Source organism: Clarias gariepinus, chromosome 5 (assembly GCF_024256425.1).
Source record: "Clarias gariepinus isolate MV-2021 ecotype Netherlands chromosome 5, CGAR_prim_01v2, whole genome shotgun sequence".
In the NCBI taxonomy this organism is placed as follows: domain Eukaryota; kingdom Metazoa; phylum Chordata; class Actinopteri; order Siluriformes; family Clariidae; genus Clarias; species Clarias gariepinus.
The window spans coordinates 1,354,142-1,374,765 of NC_071104.1; the positions used below are offsets into that span (position 1 = coordinate 1,354,142).

General features: G+C 42.9%; 11 non-coding genes across 11 annotated transcripts; 6 read left to right on the forward strand and 5 right to left on the reverse strand.

Annotated features, from left to right (window-relative positions):
• Window positions 1-6,729: 6,729 nt before the first annotated feature.
• trnaw-cca (transfer RNA tryptophan (anticodon CCA)) lies at window positions 6,730-6,801 on the forward strand. The gene has a single exon. It is a non-coding gene; the product is annotated as a tRNA-Trp (tRNA).
• A 605-nt stretch (window positions 6,802-7,406) lies between these two features.
• Window positions 7,407-7,479, reverse strand: trnak-uuu (transfer RNA lysine (anticodon UUU)). Its single transcript has one exon. It is a non-coding gene; the product is annotated as a tRNA-Lys (tRNA).
• A 1,173-nt stretch (window positions 7,480-8,652) lies between these two features.
• Window positions 8,653-8,724, forward strand: trnaw-cca (transfer RNA tryptophan (anticodon CCA)). The gene has a single exon. It is a non-coding gene; the product is annotated as a tRNA-Trp (tRNA).
• Window positions 8,725-9,330: 606 nt separating this feature from the next.
• On the reverse strand, window positions 9,331-9,403 carry trnak-uuu (transfer RNA lysine (anticodon UUU)). Its single transcript has one exon. It is a non-coding gene; the product is annotated as a tRNA-Lys (tRNA).
• Window positions 9,404-10,576: 1,173 nt separating this feature from the next.
• Window positions 10,577-10,648, forward strand: trnaw-cca (transfer RNA tryptophan (anticodon CCA)). Its single transcript has one exon. It is a non-coding gene; the product is annotated as a tRNA-Trp (tRNA).
• A 606-nt stretch (window positions 10,649-11,254) lies between these two features.
• trnak-uuu (transfer RNA lysine (anticodon UUU)) lies at window positions 11,255-11,327 on the reverse strand. The gene has a single exon. It is a non-coding gene; the product is annotated as a tRNA-Lys (tRNA).
• Window positions 11,328-13,178: 1,851 nt separating this feature from the next.
• trnak-uuu (transfer RNA lysine (anticodon UUU)) lies at window positions 13,179-13,251 on the reverse strand. The gene has a single exon. It is a non-coding gene; the product is annotated as a tRNA-Lys (tRNA).
• A 3,004-nt stretch (window positions 13,252-16,255) lies between these two features.
• On the forward strand, window positions 16,256-16,327 carry trnaw-cca (transfer RNA tryptophan (anticodon CCA)). The gene has a single exon. It is a non-coding gene; the product is annotated as a tRNA-Trp (tRNA).
• Window positions 16,328-16,933: 606 nt separating this feature from the next.
• Window positions 16,934-17,006, reverse strand: trnak-uuu (transfer RNA lysine (anticodon UUU)). Its single transcript has one exon. It is a non-coding gene; the product is annotated as a tRNA-Lys (tRNA).
• Window positions 17,007-18,178: 1,172 nt separating this feature from the next.
• On the forward strand, window positions 18,179-18,250 carry trnaw-cca (transfer RNA tryptophan (anticodon CCA)). The gene has a single exon. It is a non-coding gene; the product is annotated as a tRNA-Trp (tRNA).
• A 1,761-nt stretch (window positions 18,251-20,011) lies between these two features.
• On the forward strand, window positions 20,012-20,083 carry trnaw-cca (transfer RNA tryptophan (anticodon CCA)). Its single transcript has one exon. It is a non-coding gene; the product is annotated as a tRNA-Trp (tRNA).
• The last annotated feature ends 541 nt before the right edge of the window (window positions 20,084-20,624 follow it).

The window sequence follows — 20,624 nt, forward strand, 5'->3', positions numbered from 1 at the left end:
GTTCGCAGAGCTGCCTCCATAGATGTTCCCTCATCAGTGTGTAGGAGCTCCCTGTATCGACCACCGCATTCACCTTCCTTCCTTGCACTGTTACTGGAACCAGGAGAAGCGAAGGAGTTGCCAGAGGTTGAGCAATGGAGAGTCCCGCTGCGTGCTTTGAAAGAACTCTCTCACCTGCCTTCTTATGACTCTTTTCCTTGTTGTGCTGGGAGTCCACCTTCTGCCAGTAGTCTTTGGAGCTCTTGCAGTCTTTTTCCACCCTAGAACCTATCTTCACCAGCTGTTCCACGGTGTTCACTGTTCCTCTCAGACATCCTGCCACTCTTGGGTTGATGTTGTTCAGGATTCGCCCCACTAGTTCTTCCTCGGAGATATCAGGCTTCCACTTCATACAGAGGGCGCGGTAGTCATAGGCGAAGTCTCTAAGGCATTGACTAGGCTGCTGTACCAGAGACCTTAAGTTTTCTTCCACTTCTGTGAGGTAGTCATCAGGTAAGAAAGCCGCCATAAATGCCTGTTTAAAAGACTTCCAGTCCTTCACCTTGCCTTTCTCTGCCTTCCACCAGCTCAGAGCAGGTCCTCGTAGCACCGTGCTGAGGGTTCCTAGCAGTTCTGGGCTGGGCAGTGGTCTGATCTCCAGGTAGTTTTCACACTGTTCGATGAAGTTAAGAACATCCGCCGTCTCTGAAGCGTCGCCAAAGGCTGGGAACTCCAGGCGGATGGGTGGTCGGCCATAAAAGGAAGAAGAAGAGGGTGAAACTGAGGAGGTAAGCTGGGCAGAAGCGTGTGGTTGAACACAAGGAGGAATGTCGTATGTTACATGACTGCTTATGTGCTTTACCTTTGCCGTAGATGCTGTGATCGCTGTGCTGGGAGAATGTAGAACAGGAGATTGGGGAGATGCAGGGGTGTAGGCCTTTAACCTTTGGATGGTGGGCGTACTTGTGAGCCGTAGTTTTTTTATCTGGTTGTCCCAGAGTACGTCACGTCGCAGAAAACAGTCAGTGACAGCTCTTTCCAGTTTCTCCAGGGCCTCTTGGCAGTAGCGCTCCAGCCCTTCTAAGCTGGCGTCCACTGCGTCCTGAAAACTGCTTTCTCTGTTCAAACTGCTGTTTATGGATTGTCTAAAATCCTGCTCCAACGTGTTCACTTTGTCAGAAAGCACCCCCATATCCTCCTTGCATTGATTCAGTTCAGTTTGCAATGTATGCACAACATTAATATCAGACACAACATCATCATCATCATCATCATCATGCCTGTCAGATATATACAGTGAACTAATCAATAAGGTTATTTCAGCTGTAGGGTTACGGCGTGTAACAAATGCATCATCTACATCCTCCAGCACATTATTAACTACAGCAAGGTCGGCCTGCACGGCACCACTAGCCTTAGCATTAGCAATGTTAGCATCCATTTTGTTCTGCCAAGACACACAAAACCGGACAATACCCGAAAATACCGATTCCCCGTACGGGCCACCACTATGTAACACTTGGATTTATTAAAATCACTAGTTACCTTGCTACGGGGTCGAGAATCAAAATACGGGTTTTTAAACAACACTTCCGGTATTGCGCAATCAAGACAGGACAAGTAAAGACGCGACACAATAACTATGTATAAACCAAACCAAAGTGTATTAAACCAAACAAACCAACAAACAAACAAACAAGGTGCACCAAAACCAATATATACAAAATATATACAAATATAAACAATGTGTGTGGTGTATGCGGGTGTGTGAGTGCGTGTATGATTGTCCAGAGTTAATGTTATTGCAGTGTGTGAAATGATGCACGGGAGAGATTGGCTCGGCCTCACCGGTATTGATGACAAATCCGGGAGCTCGAGCAACGGAACGAGAGGTGAATTGTTAGTGTCTATGAGGAATAATCCGACCGGGGAAAAGTACTCCTTCAGAACCATCCAACAAACTCTCTCTCAGAAAAAACAGCGCGCTAGGTAAATCTCTCCGTGTCGAGCCACTTGCCGGTTCCGGCTTTATACCGGCACACGTGACCCGACGCCGCTTCCGGGTTCTCTCGCGCTGCGATCGCGCATGCGCGCGAGAGCTTACCCTGTGACCAACACTGTCCATGGGGACAAATAAAACCAGATCGGGCAATTTTACGAGCACAGGTGAGCAGCATTAGCTCCTTAATCCATTTCCCTGTTATTTAAAATGCCCTTTTTTGTGGCTGCGCTACAACTTTTCATACTGGAATTTTCACCTTCCAAACTGTATATATATACAAACAGTTATATATATGGGTCAATGACGTGACGCCCCCTTTTCCTGTCCAGGTTAATTTTATTTTGCAGAAAAAACTAAAAAATACATAAAAATTTATCATCTACTTGTTATACCTTCCTTACGTACTAAACCACTCTAACTTCTCCAAATTTTTAAGTTTTTCATCATTTTTCTGCTATCCGGAGTGCCAAAACACCATATGGGGCGACCGTCCGGCCTTGACTTTAGTTAGGACAACTGGTTTAAAAACACTTTAAGTCAACTTAAATATATCCCTTTTCCTAGTTGGTATAATTTTAAACATGTTTTACATCCATTGACAAAACTATAAAGCATTTGCTCATATATTTCTATCATGATATACAAACGAATGTTGTCCGAATTATGTTGATTCTATCCATTTCATCCGGGGCGACCATCAACAAACCACAATTTTGGGACCTTTATTTTAAAAAACATCTCAAGGATGGGATACTGCATCAGCCAGACACAAGTGAAGACCCCCTGGAAACAACTGTATAGTAAATCAGTCTCTCTCATATAGTAAGAAAAAGCTGTTTTTTAACTGCTGTAATGTCGTAGTCACTTTTGGTCATCATGTGGGGCGACCACCCCAAAACTGTGAATTATAATTTTTTTCCACAAATCTATATTTTGATGATAAATTTGATAGTGCTTTGTCACTAGAAGAAACTAGTTTGGTTTCTGAGGCTAACTGTTAGCCTGTTATACTTGAGTAAACTTGAAAACATCATATGGGGCGACCGAGTATCATGTGGGGCGACCACTGCTAAATGTTTTAAATGATAGATATATGTCCTTTATTTGTAGTTTTCATATTCTATACATCAATTATATACATAGAGTTAATTGTTTAAGTATAATTATTTGTATATTTTATCTTTTTTTTCTAAATTCAGCCATTTTCCATTCCTTTTATAGGGATAAACATTTATTTTAACTGGATAATGAAGGAGACTCTGATTGTAAGGGCCATATTTCATTCTTGTGATTTGTTGTTATGTTTATCTTATTTCAGCTTATTAGTTAAGCATTAAGTATCATACTTATAATTTGTATTGTGACATCATTTCGAGTTGTTCTGTGACATCATCCCACAGTTATGTAGTTTCATGTCTATCACGCACGTCAGTTGTTAGTTGTTGTTAAGACACGGAAGGATACAGAAAGGTGTGGAGCACACAAGCTTTTGACCGTGAGACAATAAGCTAAAAGGAATTCAGTAAAATAAGTTGTTGTAACTGTAATCTATCGAAGCTACAGAACACAGCAAGCGACTTGTCGTGACTACAGTTGATTTATGCAAGAAACTGTAACACCGTTGTTTTTTTTTTTGGTTGTTTTTTGTTTGTTTTTTTATTAAGGATTTTCAAATAATACAAACACAATCAAACAGACAGACAAACGAACGAACAAACAAACACACCCACCCACAGCACTGAAAAAATAACAATATGCAATGTACAAGAAAATATAAAACTCTGCCTGCTGAAGTTAAGCAAAGCAAAACATGATGGGGAAAATAGAAACCTCTGTTAAAATAAACATTCAGAGTTTTTGCAAAAAACAGTGGAGAGGTTTCCAGAGTTTCCAAAATTTGTCCGACCTGTGATTAAGATCATGAGTTAGTTTCTCCAAGGGAAGAAAAGATGACAGCTGGGTACACCGTTGTTTTTGATGTTGAAAATAAACAAGAGACAAAGAAATCAACGAAACGTCTGAAGTCGTCAGTGAAACTGTGTAACAAAAGACACGCGTCAGAACTTGTGAATAACATGCACGTACACTGATATTTTAGAATAAACTTGTAAAATAATGGTTTTCATAAAATGAAAGGGCGCTAAAGATTATCTTTCTTCATCAGTTTATCTACTTACTGATATGAGTTCAACTAGTCTTAATGATACATAAAAATGTGAATTCTGAGATATATAACGGTCGCCCCAGATGACTTTTTTAAGGCTATGTTTTATTAACTTAAGTGTAAAAACACTAAAAAGACAATTTTTTTACTTTTCTTTATAAAGGCATGTGTACACTACATTCCAAATGTTTAGAAAATGGCCAAACATATTTTTGGTATTTTAAAATTGGCCTATTAAAAGTCTTATCCGTCAATGACCCATACAGTTGTGTGAAAAACTATTTGCCCCTTCCTGTTTTCTTATTCTTTTGCATGTTTGTTACACTTAAATGTTTCTGCTCATCAAAAAACGTTAACTATTAGTCAAAGATAACATAATTGAACACAAAATGCAGTTTTTAAAAGAAGGTTTACGTTATTAAGGGAGAAAAAAAAAACCTGTGTGAAAAAGTGATTGGCCCCCTTGTTAAAAAATAACTTAACTGTGGTTTATCACACCTGAGTTCAATTTCTGTAGTCACCCCCAGGCCTGATTACTGCCACACCTGTTTCAATCAAGAAATCACTTAAATAGGAGCTACCTGACACAGAGAAGTAGACCAAAAGCACCTTAAAAGCTAGACATCATGCCAAGATCCAAAGAAATTTAGGAACAAATGAGAACAAAAGTAATTGAGATCTATCAGTCTAGTAAAGGTTATAAAGCCATTTCTAAAGCTTTGGGACTCCAGCGAACCACAGTGAGAGCCATTATCCACAAATGGCAAAAACATGGAACAGTGGTGATCCTCTCCAGGAGTGGCCGGCCGACCAAAATTACCCCAAGAGCGCAAAGACAACTCATTCGAGAGGCCACAAAAGACCCCAGGACAACGTGGGTAGAATTTTAAATTACATCCAATCCCTAGGATGACCATGCATGTTTGTGTCAACCTCTTGACAAAAGATGACAGCGCTCAGGTAACAGCTCACCGACCTAATTACTAGGCAGACATCCTCAGCCTGCTATAACATGTTTCCCCATTCTCGGCCGGCTGTGCGTGCTGAGAAAAGTTAGGGCCTGATAAGGCGTCTTTAGATGCCATCATAATAGAAGATTCAGCTGGTCTGACAGACAGGATCCTAGTTTATCCTAGGTAAGAAATGGAAATGTTTGAAGCTTCAAGTTTCCTTCTAAGGTGAGGGGTTTGTATTTTATTCATCTGTAGATAAGAAGACCTGTGGCAATACCATCTCCTGGTGACCTTCCTGAACATAAGACAATCTCCTAAGAGAAAGTATCCACTGGTAAATTATGGAAATACTTGGCAAGGAGTCAGCAATTTCCAACGTTCTGCTCTTGAGAATTTCTTAATCCAAGCTGGGATTTTTAATCAGATTAAAAGTCTGATGCTCTACCGACTGAGCTATCCAGGCTCTGAAAAAGGTGCCATCGCTCCCAAAAAGCAGTTTGAGGCATCCTTTCCCAACGCTCGTCCATTGTTTGACACATGTGAAGAAACAAAGCACTTGTGAACCCTTTTAAGTGGTGAGGTTGGCCACCAGAATTTTAAACCCTCACACTGGCTGATAACATATCCCAGTATTTAAGCCGAGATCAATCGAACCGTTAAGATTTTTGTTTAACTGCCATGTTTTCAACATTTCGTTCCCTAACAAGAGGATTCTGACCATCACATCCAGTGAAAGTTGTTACCAGGATCACTCTTCTGAACAGCCCTGCCTCTAAAGTCTTATCTAGAATAAGTGAATGTCTTATATGCCTATGGTATGTGAATAACTTAAAGAGATCAGCATTATCGACAAAGGTTGGCCTTCTAGACAAGGAGACCACATGACTCATTTTCAAGTCTACTTTATTTACAAACATGGACTAAAGCCATGGACCCTGAAATCAAAAGACCAGTGCGCTATCGACTGAGAAATACAACCAACTCGGTCAAGATTGGTTTGCAGTCGACACTGTTCATTACATTTTCAACAGTTTTGCACACACACTTTTCCAGCATACTTCCCTGATCAAATAGATCACTCTGGACCAGACAAAGACATCCGCATCGGCTTTCAGCAATTTATCACTGTATGCTTTCATAGAAAACGGGCACAAGGGAGCTTTCAGTGATGTATTTTCATATATACATATAGATATATTTATATACGTTGAAGTCCAGTGTGTAGTGCAATCTTGGGCATTCGTGGCTCCGTGTAACTCGGAAGATGGAGATTAATACCACCTTTGCCACTGAATGCCCATCATCTGACACAAAGACTGTTGTGAAATAATCCCAAAGATTGTCCCACACTGCTCCATACTCATATGCTTTCCAGTCTATGAGACAAGACTCAGGTTCAAGTTGTCCAAGTTTCACACTCACACACTAAGCTGAGGAGTGCTATTTGATCATGAAAAACCCTCTTGATATCCATGGACGGGGGAATCAGACAGGTTATGCAATCAGCTTTTGCTTTGTCCTTTGCACAAAAAAAGCCCTATCCCAGATTCCAGAAGCCTGGAGCAATAGATGACGCGCGTGACTTGTCCTTGAGAGAAAATGTGCTGCCACATGCACCGCTCGCCATGTAGGACCTCGTGGCGCAACGGTAGCGCGTCTGACTCCAGATCAGAAGGTTGCGTGTTCAAATCACGTCGAGGTCATGAGCTGTCTGTGTGTGGCGGCTGGTGTTGCTGGCTTTTCCGAGAAGGTTCGTGGCAGAATTTTAAATTACATCCAATCCCTAGGATGACCATGCATGTTTGTGTCAACCTCTTGACAAAAGATGACAGCGCTCAGGTAACAGCTCACCGACCTAATTACTAGGCAGACATCCTCAGCCTGCTATAACATGTTTCCCCATTCTCGGCCGGCTGTGCGTGCTGAGAAAAGTTAGGGCCTGATAAGGCGTCTTTAGATGCCATCATAATAGAAGATTCAGCTGGTCTGACAGACAGGATCCTAGTTTATCCTAGGTAAGAAATGGAAATGTTTGAAGCTTCAAGTTTCCTTCTAAGGTGAGGGGTTTGTATTTTATTCATCTGTAGATAAGAAGACCTGTGGCAATACCATCTCCTGGTGACCTTCCTGAACATAAGACAATCTCCTAAGAGAAAGTATCCACTGGTAAATTATGGAAATACTTGGCAAGGAGTCAGCAATTTCCAACGTTCTGCTCTTGAGAATTTCTTAATCCAAGCTGGGATTTTTAATCGCTTTGAACAACTTGTGCCAAACGCTCTTCTTCCTAAGCACCAATAGAAGGTAACGCCTGAACAGGGACTTGAACCCTGGACCCTCAGATTAAAAGTCTGATGCTCTACCGACTGAGCTATCCAGGCCCTGAAAAAGGTGCCATCGCTCCCAAAAAGCAGTTTGAGGCATCCTTTCCCAACGCTCGTCCATTGTTTGACACATGTGAGGAAACAAAGCACTTGTGAACCCTTTCAAGTGGTGAGGTTGGCCACCAGAATTTTAAACCTTCACACTGGCTGATAACATGTCCCAGTATTTAAGCCGAGATCAATCGAACCGTTAAGATTTTTGTTTAACTGCCATGTTTTCAACATTTCGTTCTCTAACAAGAGGATTCTGACCATCACATCCAGTGAAAGTTCTTACCAGGATCACTCTTCTGAACAGCCCTGCCTCTAAAGTCTTATCTAGGATAAGTGAATGTCTTATATGCCTATGGTATGTGAATAACTTTAAAGAGATCAGCATTATCGACGAAGGTTGGCCTTCTAGACAAGGAGACCACATGACTCATTTTCAAGTCTACTTTATTTACAAACATGGACTAAAGCCATGGACCCTGAGATCAAAAGACCAGTGCGCTATCGACTGAGAAATACAACCAACTCGGTCAAGATTGGTTTGCAGTCGACACTGTTCATTACATTTTCAACAGTTTTGCACACACACTTTTCCAGCATACTTCCCTGATCAAATGGATCGTCCACTCTGGACCAGACAAAGACATCCGCATCGGCTTTCAGCAATTTATCACTGTATGCTTTCATAGAAAACGGGCACAAGGGAGCTTTCAGTGATGTATTTTCATATATACATATAGATATATTTATATACGTTGAAGTCCAGTGTGTAGTGCAATCTTGGGCATTCGTGGCTCCGTGTAACTCGGAAGATGGAGATTAATACCACCTTTGCCACTGAATGCCCATCATCTGACACAAAGACTGTTGTGAAATAATCCCAAAGATTGTCCCACACTGCTCCATACTCATATGCTTTCCAGTCTATGAGACAAGACTCAGGTTCAAGTTGTCCATGTTTCACACTCACACACTAAGCTGAGGAGTGCTATTTGATCATGAAAAACCCTCTTGATATCCATGGACGGGGGAATCAGACAGGTTATGCAATCAGCTTTTGCTTTGTCCTTTGCACAAAAAAAGCCCTATCCCAGATTCCAGAAGCCTGAAGCAATAGATGACGCGCGTGACTTGTCCTTGAGAGAAAATGTGCTGCCACATGCACCGCTCGCCATGTAGGACCTCGTGGCGCAACGGTAGCACGTCTGACTCCAGATCAGAAGGTTGCGTGTTCAAATCACGTCGAGGTCATGAGCTGTCTGTGTGTGGCGGCTGGTGTTGCTGGCTTTTCCGAGAAGGTTCGTGGGCAGAATTTTATATTACATCCAATCCCTAGGATGACCATGCATGTTTGTGTCAACCTCTTGACAAAAGATGACAGCGCTCAGGTAACAGCTCACCGACCTAATTACTAGGCAGACATCCTCAGCCTGCTATAACATGTTTCCCCATTCTCGGCCGGCTGTGCGTGCTGAGAAAAGTTAGGGCCTGATAAGGCGTCTTTAGATGCCATCATAATAGAAGATTCAGCTGGTCTGACAGACAGGATCCTAGTTTATCCTAGGTAAGAAATGGAAATGTTTGAAGCTTCAAGTTTCCTTCTAAAGTGAGGGGTTTGTATTTTATTCATCTGTAGATAAGAAGACCTGTGGCAATACCATCTCCTGGTGACCCTCCTGAACATAAGACAATCTCCTAAGAGAAAGTATCCACTGGTAAATTATGGAAATACTTGGCAAGGAGTCAGCAATTTCCAACGTTCTGCTCGTGAGAATTTCTTAATCCAAGCTGGGATTTTTAATCGCTTTGAACAACTTGTGCCAAACGCTCTTCTTCCTAAGCACCAATAGAAGGTAACGCCTGAACAGGGACTTGAACCCTGGACCCTCAGATTAAAAGTCTGATGCTCTACCGACTGAGCTATCCAGGCCCTGAAAAAGGTGCCATCGCTCCCAAAAAGCAGTTTGAGGCATCCTTTCCCAACGCTCGTCCATTGTTTGACACATGTGAGGAAACAAAGCACTTGTGAACCCTTTCAAGTGGTGAGGTTGGCCACCAGAATTTTAAACCTTCACACTGGCTGATAACATGTCCCAGTATTTAAGCCGAGATCAATCGAACCGTTAAGATTTTTGTTTAACTGCCATGTTTTCAACATTTCGTTCCCTAACAAGAGGATTCTGACCATCACATCCAGTGAAAGTTGTTACCAGGATCACTCTTCTGAACAGCCCTGCCTCTAAAGTCTTATCTAGGATAAGTGAATGTCTTATATGCCTATGGTATGTGAATAACTTTAAAGAGATCAGCATTATCGACGAAGGTTGGCCTTCTAGACAAGGAGACCACATGACTCATTTTCAAGTCTACTTTATTTACAAACATGGACTAAAGCCATGGACCCTGAGATCAAAAGACCAGTGCGCTATCGACTGAGAAATACAACCAACTCGGTCAAGATTGGTTTGCAGTCGACACTGTTCATTACATTTTCAACAGTTTTGCACACACACTTTTCCAGCATACTTCCCTGATCAAATGGATCGTCCACTCTGGACCAGACAAAGACATCCGCATCGGCTTTCAGCAATTTATCACTGTATGCTTTCATAGAAAACGGGCACAAGGGAGCTTTCAGTGATGTATTTTCATATATACATATAGATATATTTATATACGTTGAAGTCCAGTGTGTAGTGCAATCTTGGGCATTCGTGGCTCCGTGTAACTCGGAAGATGGAGGTTAATACCACCTTTGCCACTGAATGCCCATCATCTGACACAAAGACTGTTGTGAAATAATCCCAAAGATTGTCCCACACTGCTCCATACTCATATGCTTTCCAGTCTATGAGACAAGACTCAGGTTCAAGTTGTCCATGTTTCACACTCACACACTAAGCTGAGGAGTGCTATTTGATCATGAAAAACCCTCTTGATATCCATGGACGGGGGAATCAGACAGGTTATGCAATCAGCTTTTGCTTTGTCCTTTGCACAAAAAAAGCCCTATCCCAGATTCCAGAAGCCTGGAGCAATAGATGACGCGCGTGACTTGTCCTTGAGAGAAAATGTGCTGCCACATGCACCGCTCGCCATGTAGGACCTCGTGGCGCAACGGTAGCACGTCTGACTCCAGATCAGAAGGTTGCGTGTTCAAATCACGTCGAGGTCATGAGCTGTCTGTGTGTGGCGGCTGGTGTTGCTGGCTTTTCCGAGAAGGTTTGTGGGCAGAATTTTTAATTACATCCAATCCCTAGGATGACCATGCATGCTTGTGTCAACCTCTTGACAAAAGATGACAGCGCTCAGGTAACAGCTCACCGACCTAATTACTAGGCAGACATCCTCAGCCTGCTATAACATGTTTCCCCATTCTCGGCCGGCTGTGCGTGCTGAGAAAAGTTAGGGCCTGATAAGGCGTCTTTAGATGCCATCATAATAGAAGATTCAGCTGGTCTGACAGACAGGATCCTAGTTTATCCTAGGTAAGAAATGGAAATGTTTGAAGCTTCAAGTTTCCTTCTAAGGTGAGGGGTTTGTATTTTATTCATCTGTAGATAAGAAGACCTGTGGCAATACCATCTCCTGGTGACCCTCCTGAACATAAGACAATCTCCTAAGAGAAAGTATCCACTGGTAAATTATGGAAATACTTGGCAAGGAGTCAGCAATTTCCAACGTTCTGCTCGTGAGAATTTCTTAATCCAAGCTGGGATTTTTAATCGCTTTGAACAACTTGTGCCAAACGCTCTTCTTCCTAAGCACCAATAGAAGGTAACGCCTGAACAGGGACTTGAACCCTGGACCCTCAGATTAAAAGTCTGATGCTCTACCGACTGAGCTATCCAGGCCCTGAAAAAGGTGCCATCGCTCCCAAAAAGCAGTTTGAGGCATCCTTTCCCAACGCTCGTCCATTGTTTGACACATGTGAGGAAACAAAGCACTTGTGAACCCTTTCAAGTGGTGAGGTTGGCCACCAGAATTTTAAACCTTCACACTGGCTGATAACATGTCCCAGTATTTAAGCCGAGATCAATCGAACCGTTAAGATTTTTGTTTAACTGCCATGTTTTCAACATTTCGTTCCCTAACAAGAGGATTCTGACCATCACATCCAGTGAAAGTTGTTACCAGGATCACTCTTCTGAACAGCCCTGCCTCTAAAGTCTTATCTAGGATAAGTGAATGTCTTATATGCCTATGGTATGTGAATAACTTTAAAGAGATCAGCATTATCGACGAAGGTTGGCCTTCTAGACAAGGAGACCACATGACTCATTTTCAAGTCTACTTTATTTACAAACATGGACTAAAGCCATGGACCCTGAGATCAAAAGACCAGTGCGCTATCGACTGAGAAATACAACCAACTCGGTCAAGATTGGTTTGCAGTCGACACTGTTCATTACATTTTCAACAGTTTTGCACACACACTTTTCCAGCATACTTCCCTGATCAAATGGATCGTCCACTCTGGACCAGACAAAGACATCCGCATCGGCTTTCAGCAATTTATCACTGTATGCTTTCATAGAAAACGGGCACAAGGGGGCTTTCAGTGATGTATTTTCATATATACATATAGATATATTTATATACGTTGAAGTCCAGTGTGTAGTGCAATCTTGGGCATTCGTGGCTCCGTGTAACTCGGAAGATGGAGATTAATACCACCTTTGCCACTGAATGCCAATCATCTGACACAAAGACTGTTGTGAAATAATCCCAAAGATTGTCCCACACTGCTCCATACTCATATGCTTTCCAGTCTATAAGACAAGACTCAGGTCCAAGTTGTCCAAGCTTCACACTCACACACTGAGCTGAGGAGTGCTATTTGATCATGAAAAACCCTCTTGATATCCATGGACGGGGGAATCAGACAGGTTATGCAATCAGCTTTTGCTTTGTCCTTTGCACAAAAAAAGCCCTATCCCAAATTCCAGAAGCCTGGAGCAATAGATGACGCGCGTGACTTGTCCTTGAGAGAAAATGTGCTGCCACATGCACCGCTCGCCATGTAGGACCTCGTGGCCCAACGGTAGCGCGTCTGACTCCAGATCAGAAGGTTGCGTGTTCAAATCACGTCGAGGTCATGAGCTGTCTGTGTGTGGCGGCTGGTGTTGCTGGCTTTTCCGAGAAGGTTCGTGGGCAGAATTTTAAATTACATCCAATCCCTAGGATGACCATGCATGTTTGTGTCAACCTCTTGACAAAAGATGACAGCGCTCAGGTAACAGCTCACCGACCTAATTACTAGGCAGACATCCTCAGCCTGCTATAACATGTTTCCCCATTCTCGGCCGGCTGTGCGTGCTGAGAAAAGTTAGGGCCTGATAAGGCGTCTTTAGATGCCATCATAATAGAAGATTCAGCTGGTCTGACAGACAGGATCCTAGTTTATCCTAGGTAAGAAATGGAAATGTTTGAAGCTTCAAGTTTCCTTCTAAGGTGAGGGGTTTGTATTTTATTCATCTGTAGAAAAGAAGACCTGTGGCAATACCATCTCCTGGTGACCTTCCTGAACATAAGACAATCTCCTAAGAGAAAGTATCCACTGGTAAATTATGGAAATACTTGGCAAGGAGTCAGCAATTTCCAACGTTCTGCTCTTGAGAATTTCTTAATCCAAGCTGGGCCTCTTAATCGCTTTGAACAACTTGCGCCAAACGCTCTTCTTATTAAGCACCAATAGAAGGTAACGCCTGAACAGGGACTTGAACCCTGGACCCTCAGATTAAAAGTCTGATGCTCTACCGACTGAGCTATCTAGGCTCAGAAAGGGGTGCCATCGCTCCCAAAAAGCAGTTTGAGGCATCCTTTCCCAACGCTCGTCCATTGTTTGACACATGAAGAAACAAAGCACTTGTGAACCCTTTCAAGTGGTGAGGTTGGCCACCAGAATTTTAAACCTTCACACTGGCTGATAACATGTCCCAGTATTTAAGCCGAGATCAATCGAACCGTTAAGATTTTTGTTTAACTGCCAAGTTTTCAACATTTCGTTCCCTAACAAGAGGATTCTGACCATCACATCCAGTGAAAGTTGTTACCAGGATCACTCTTCTGAACAGCTCTGCCTCTAAAGTCTTATCTAGGATAAGTGAATGTCTTATATGCCTATGGTATGTGAATAACTTTAAAGAGATCAGCATTATCGACGAAGGTTGGCCTTCTAGACAAGGAGACCACATGACTCATTTTCAAGTCTACTTTATTTACAAACATGGACTAAAGCCATGGACCCTGAGATCAAAAGACCAGTGCGCTATCGACTGAGAAATACAACCAACTCGGTCAAGATTGGTTTGCAGTCGACACTGTTCATTACATTTTCAACAGTTTTGCACACACACTTTTCCAGCATACTTCCCTGATCAAATAGATCACTCTGGACCAGACAAAGACATCCGCATCGGCTTTCAGCAATTTATCACTGTATGCTTTCATAGAAAACGGGCACAAGGGAGCTTTCAGTGATGTATTTTCATATATACATATAGATATATTTATATACGTTGAAGTCCAGTGTGTAGTGCAATCTTGGGCATTCGTGGCTCCGTGTAACTCGGAAGATGGAGATTAATACCACCTTTGCCACTGAATGCCCATCATCTGACACAAAGACTGTTGTGAAATAATCCCAAAGATTGTCCCACACTGCTCCATACTCATATGCTTTCCAGTCTATGAGACAAGACTCAGGTTCAAGTTGTCCAAGCTTCACACTCACACACTGAGCTGAGGAGTGCTATTTGATCATGAAAAACCCTCTTGATATCCATGGACGGGGGAATCAGACAGGTTATGCAATCAGCTATTGCTTTGTCCTTTGCACAAAAAAAGCCCTATCCCAGATTCCAGAAGCCTGGAGCAATAGATGACGCGCGTGACTTGTCCTTGAGAGAAAATGTGCTGCCACATGCACCGCTTGCCATGTAGGACCGAGGCGCAACGGTAGCGCGTCTGACTCCAGATCAGAAGGTTGCGTGTTCAAATCACGTCGAGGTCATGAGCTGTCTGTGTGTGGCGGCTGGTGTTGCTTTGCGTTTCCGAGAAGGTTCGTGGGCAGAATTTTAAAGTACATCCAATCCCTAGGATGACCATGCATGTTTGTGTCAACCTCTTGACAAAAGATGACAGCGCTCAGGTAACAGCTCACCGACCTAATTACTAGGCAGATATCCTCAGCCTGCTATAACATGTTTCCCCATTGTCGGCCGGCTGTGCGTGCTGAGAAAAGTTAGGGCCTGATAAGGCGTTTTTAGATGCCATCATAATAGAAGATTCAGCTGGTCTGACAGACAGGATCCTAGTTTATCCTAGGTAAGAAATGGAAATGTTTGAAGCTTCAAGTTTCCTTCTAAGGTGAGGGGTTTGTATTTTATTCATCTGTACATAAGAAGACCTGTGGCAATACCATCTCCTGGTGACCTTCCTGAACATAAGACAATCTCCTAAGAGAAAGTATCCACTGGTAAATTATGGAAATACTTGGCAAGGAGTCAGCAATTTCCAACGTTCTGCTCTTGAGAATTTCTTAATCCAAGCTGGGATTTTTAATCAGATTAAAAGTCTGATGCTCTACCGACTGAGCTATCCAGGCTCTGAAAAAGGTGCCATCGCTCCCAAAAAGCAGTTTGAGGCATCCTTTCCCAACGCTCGTCCATTGTTTGACACATGTGAAGAAACAAAGCACTTGTGAACCCTTTTAAGTGGTGAGGTTGGCCACCAGAATTTTAAACCCTCACACTGGCTGATAACATATCCCAGTATTTAAGCCGAGATCAATCGAACCGTTAAGATTTTTGTTTAACTGCCATGTTTTCAACATTTCGTTCCCTAACAAGAGGATTCTGACCATCACATCCAGTGAAAGTTGTTACCAGGATCACTCTTCTGAACAGCCCTGCCTCTAAAGTCTTATCTAGAATAAGTGAATGTCTTATATGCCTATGGTATGTGAATAACTTTAAAGAGATCAGCATTATCGACAAAGGTTGGCCTTCTAGACAAGGAGACCACATGACTCATTTTCAAGTCTACTTTTTTTACAAACATGGACTAAAGCCATGGACCCTGAGATCAAAAGACCAGTGCGCTATCGACTGAGAAATACAACCAACTCGGTCAAGATTGGTTTGCAGTCGACACTGTTCATTACATTTTCAACAGTTTTGCACACACACTTTTCCAGCATTCTTCCCTGATCAAATGGATCGTCCACTCTGGACCAGACAAAGACATCCGCATCGGCTTTCAGCAATTTATCACTGTATGCTTTCATAGAAAACGGGCACAAGGGAGCTTTCAGTGATGTATTTTCATATATACATATAGATATATTTATATACGTTGAAGTCCAGTGTGTAGTGCAATCTTGGGCATTCGTGGCTCCGTGTAACTCGGAAGATGGAGATTAATACCACCTTTGCCACTGAATGCCCATCATCTGACACAAAGACTGTTGTGAAATAATCCCAAAGATTGTCCCACACTGCTCCATACTCATATGCTTTCCAGTCTATGAGACAAGACTCAGGTTCAAGTTGTCCAAGCTTCACACTCACACACTGAGCTGAGGAGTGCTATTTGATCATGAAAAACCCTCTTGATATTCATGGACGGGGGAATCAGACAGGTTATGCAATCAGCTTTTGCTTTGTCCTTTGCACAAAAAAAGCCCTATCCCAGATTCCAGAAGCCTGGAGCAATAGATGACGCGCGTGACTTGTCCTTGAGAGAAAATGTGCTGCCACATGCACCGCTCGCCATGTAGGACCTCGTGGCGCAACGGTAGCGCGTCTGACTCCAGATCAGAAGGTTGCGTGTTCAAATCACGTCGAGGTCATGAGCTGTCTGTGTGTGGCGGCTGGTGTTGCTGGCTTTTCCGAGAAGGTTCGTGGGCAGAATTTTAAATTACATCCAATCCCTAGGATGACCATGCATGTTTGTGTCAACCTCTTGACAAAAGATGACAGCGCTCAGGTAACAGTTCACCGACCTAATTACTAGGCAGTCATCCTCAGCCTGCTATAACATGTTTCCCCATTCTCGGCCGGCTGTGCGTGCTGAGAAAAGTTAGGGCCTGATAAGGCGTCTTTAGATGCCATCATAATAGAAGATTCAGCTGGTCTGACAGACAGGATCCTAGCTTATCCTAGGTAAGAAATGGAAATGTTCGAAGCTTCAAGTTTCCTTCTAAGGTGAGGGGTTTGTATTTTATTCATCTGTAGAAAAGAAGACCTGTGGCAATACCATCTCCTGGTGACCTTCCTGAACATAAGACAATCTCCTAAGAGAAAGTATCCACTGGTAAATTATGGAAATACTTGGCCATTAGTCAGCAATTTCCAACGTTCTGCTCTTGAGAATTTCTTAATCCAAGCTGGGCCTCTTAATCGCTTTGAACAACTTGCGCCAAACGCTCTTCTTCCTAAGCACCAATAGAAGGTAACACCTGAACAGGGACTTGAACCCTGGACCCTCAGATTAAAAGTCTGATGCTCTACCGACTGAGCTATCCAGGCTCTGAAAAAGGTGCCATCGCTCCCAAAAAGCAGTTTGAGGCATCCTTTCCCAACGCTCGTCCATTGTTTGACACGTGAAGAAACAAAGCACTTGTGAACCCTTTCAAGTGGTGAGGTTGGCCACCAGAATTTTAAACCCTCACACTGGCTGATAACATATCCCAGTATTTAAGCCGAGATCAATCGAACCGTTAAGATTTTTGTTTAACTGCCATGTTTTCAACATTTCGTTCCCTAACAAGAGGATTCTGACCATCACATCCAGTGAAAGTTGTTACCAGGATCACTCTTCTGAACAGCCCTGCCTCTAAAGTCTTATCTAGAATAAGTGAATGTCTTATATGCCTATGGTATGTGAATAACTTTAAAGAGATCAGCATTATCGACAAAGGTTGGCCTTCTAGACAAAGAGACCACATGACTCATTTTCAAGTCTACTTTTTTTACAAACATGGACTAAAGCCATGGACCCTGAGATCAAAAGACCAGTGCGCTATCGACTGAGAAATACAACCAACTCAGTCAAGATTGGTTTGCAGTCGACACTGTTCATTACATTTTCAACAGTTTTGCACACACACTTTTCCAGTATTCTTCCCTGATCAAATGGATCGTCCATTCTGGACCAGACAAAGACATCCGCATCGGCTTTCAGCAATTTATCACTGTATGCTTTCATAGAAAACGGGCACAAGGGAGCTTTCAGTGATGTATTTTCATATATACATATAGATATATTTATATACGTTGAAGTCCAGTGTGTAGTGCAATCTTGGGCATTCGTGGCTCCGTGTAACTCGGAAGATGGAGATTAATACCACCTTTGCCACTGAATGCCCATCATCTGACACAAAGACTGTTGTGAAATAATCCCAAAGATTGTCCCACACTGCTCCATACTCATATGCTTTCCAGTCTATGAGACAAGACTCAGGTCCAAGTTGTCCAAGCTTCACACTCACACACTGAGCTGAGGAGTGCTATTTGATCATGAAAAACCCTCTTGATATCCATGGACGGGGAAATCAGACAGGTTATGCAATCAGCTTTTGCTTTGTCCTTTGCACAAAAAAAAGCCCTATCCCAGATTCCAGAAGCCGGGAGCAATAGATGACGCGCGTGACTTGTCCTTGAGAGAAAATGTGCTGCCACATGCACCGCTCGCCATGTAGGACCTCGTGGCGCAACGGTAGCGCGTCTGACTCCAGATCAGAAGGTTGCGTGTTCAAATCACGTCGAGGTCATGAGCTGTCTGTGTGTGGTGGCTGGTGTTGCTGGCTTTTCCGAGAAGGTTCGTGGGCAGAATTTTAAATTACATCCAATCCCTAGGATGACCATGCATGTTTGTGTCAACCTCTTGACAAAAGATGACAGCGCTCAGGTAACAGCTCAACGACCTAATTACTAGGCAGACATCCTCAGCCTGCTATAACATGTTTTCCATTCTCTGCCGGCTGTGCGTGCTGAGAAAAGTTAGGGCCTGATAAGGCGTCTTTAGATGCCATCATAATAGAAGATTCAGCTGGTCTGACAGACAGGATCCTAGTTTATCCTAGGTAAGAAATGGAAATGTTTGAAGCTTCAAGTTTCCTTCTAAGGTGAGGGGTTTGTATTTTATTCATCTGTAGATAAGAAGACCTGTGGCAATACCATCTCCTGGTGACCTTCCTGAACATAAGACAATCTCCTAAGAGAAAGTATCCACTGGTAAATTATGGAAATACTTGGCAAGGAGTCAGCAATTTCCAACGTTCTGCTCTTGAGAATTTCTTAATCCAAGCTGGGATTTTTAATCAGATTAAAAGTCTGATGCTCTACCGACTGAGCTATCCAGGCTCTGAAAAAGGTGCCATCGCTCCCAAAAAGCAGTTTGAGGCATCCTTTCCCAACGCTCGTCCATTGTTTGACACATGTGAAGAAACAAAGCACTTGTGAACCCTTTTAAGTGGTGAGGTTGGCCACCAGAATTTTAAACCCTCACACTGGCTGATAACATATCCCAGTATTTAAGCCGAGATCAATCGAACCGTTAAGATTTTTGTTTAACTGCCATGTTTTCAACATTTCGTTCCCTAACAAGAGGATTCTGACCATCACATCCAGTGAAAGTTGTTACCAGGATCACTCTTCTGAACAGCCCTGCCTCTAAAGTCTTATCTAGAATAAGTGAATGTCTTATATGCCTATGGTATGTGAATAACTTTAAAGAGATCAGCATTATCGACAAAGGTTGGCCTTCTAGACAAGGAGACCACATGACTCATTTTCAAGTCTACTTTATTTACAAACATGGACTAAAGCCATGGACCCTGAAATCAAAAGACCAGTGCGCTATCGACTGAGAAATACAACCAACTCGGTCAAGATTGGTTTGCAGTCGACACTGTTCATTACATTTTCAACAGTTTTGCACACACACTTTTCCAGCATACTTCCCTGATCAAATAGATCACTCTGGACCAGACAAAGACATCCGCATCGGCTTTCAGCAATTTATCACTGTATGCTTTCATAGAAAACGGGCACAAGGGAGCTTTCAGTGATGTATTTTCATATATACATATAGATATATTTATATACGTTGAAGTCCAGTGTGTAGTGCAATCTTGGGCATTCGTGGCTCCGTGTAACTCGGAAGATGGAGATTAATACCACCTTTGCCACTGAATGCCCATCATCTGACACAAAGACTGTTGTGAAATAATCCCAAAGATTGTCCCACACTGCTCCATACTCATATGCTTTCCAGTCTATGAGACAAGACTCAGGTTCAAGTTGTCGAAGTTTCACACTCACACACTAAGCTGAGGAGTGCTATTTGATCATGAAAAACCCTCTTGATATCCATGGACGGGGGAATCAGACAGGTTATGCAATCAGCTTTTGCTTTGTCCTTTGCACAAAAAAAGCCCTATCCCAGATTCCAGAAGCCTGGAGCAATAGATGACGCGCGTGACTTGTCCTTGAGAGAAAATGTGCTGCCACATGCACCGCTCGCCATGTAGGACCTCGTGGCGCAACGGTAGCGCGTCTGACTCCAGATCAGAAGGTTGCGTGTTCAAATCACGTCGAGGTCATGAGCTGTCTGTGTGTGGCGGCTGGTGTTGCTGGCTTTTCCGAGAAGGTTCGTGGCAGAATTTTAAATTACATCCAATCCCTAGGATGACCATGCATGTTTGTGTCAACCTCTTGACAAAAGATGACAGCGCTCAGGTAACAGCTCACCGACCTAATTACTAGGCAGACATCCTCAGCCTGCTATAACATGTTTCCCCATTCTCGGCCGGCTGTGCGTGCTGAGAAAAGTTAGGGCCTGATAAGGCGTCTTTAGATGCCATCATAATAGAAGATTCAGCTGGTCTGACAGACAGGATCCTAGTTTATCCTAGGTAAGAAATGGAAATGTTTGAAGCTTCAAGTTTCCTTCTAAGGTGAGGGGTTTGTATTTTATTCATCTGTAGATAAGAAGACCTGTGGCAATACCATCTCCTGGTGACCTTCCTGAACATAAGACAATCTCCTAAGAGAAAGTATCCACTGGTAAATTAGGGAAATACTTGGCAAGGAGTCAGCAATTTCCAACGTTCTGCTCTTGAGAATTTCTTAATCCAAGCTGGG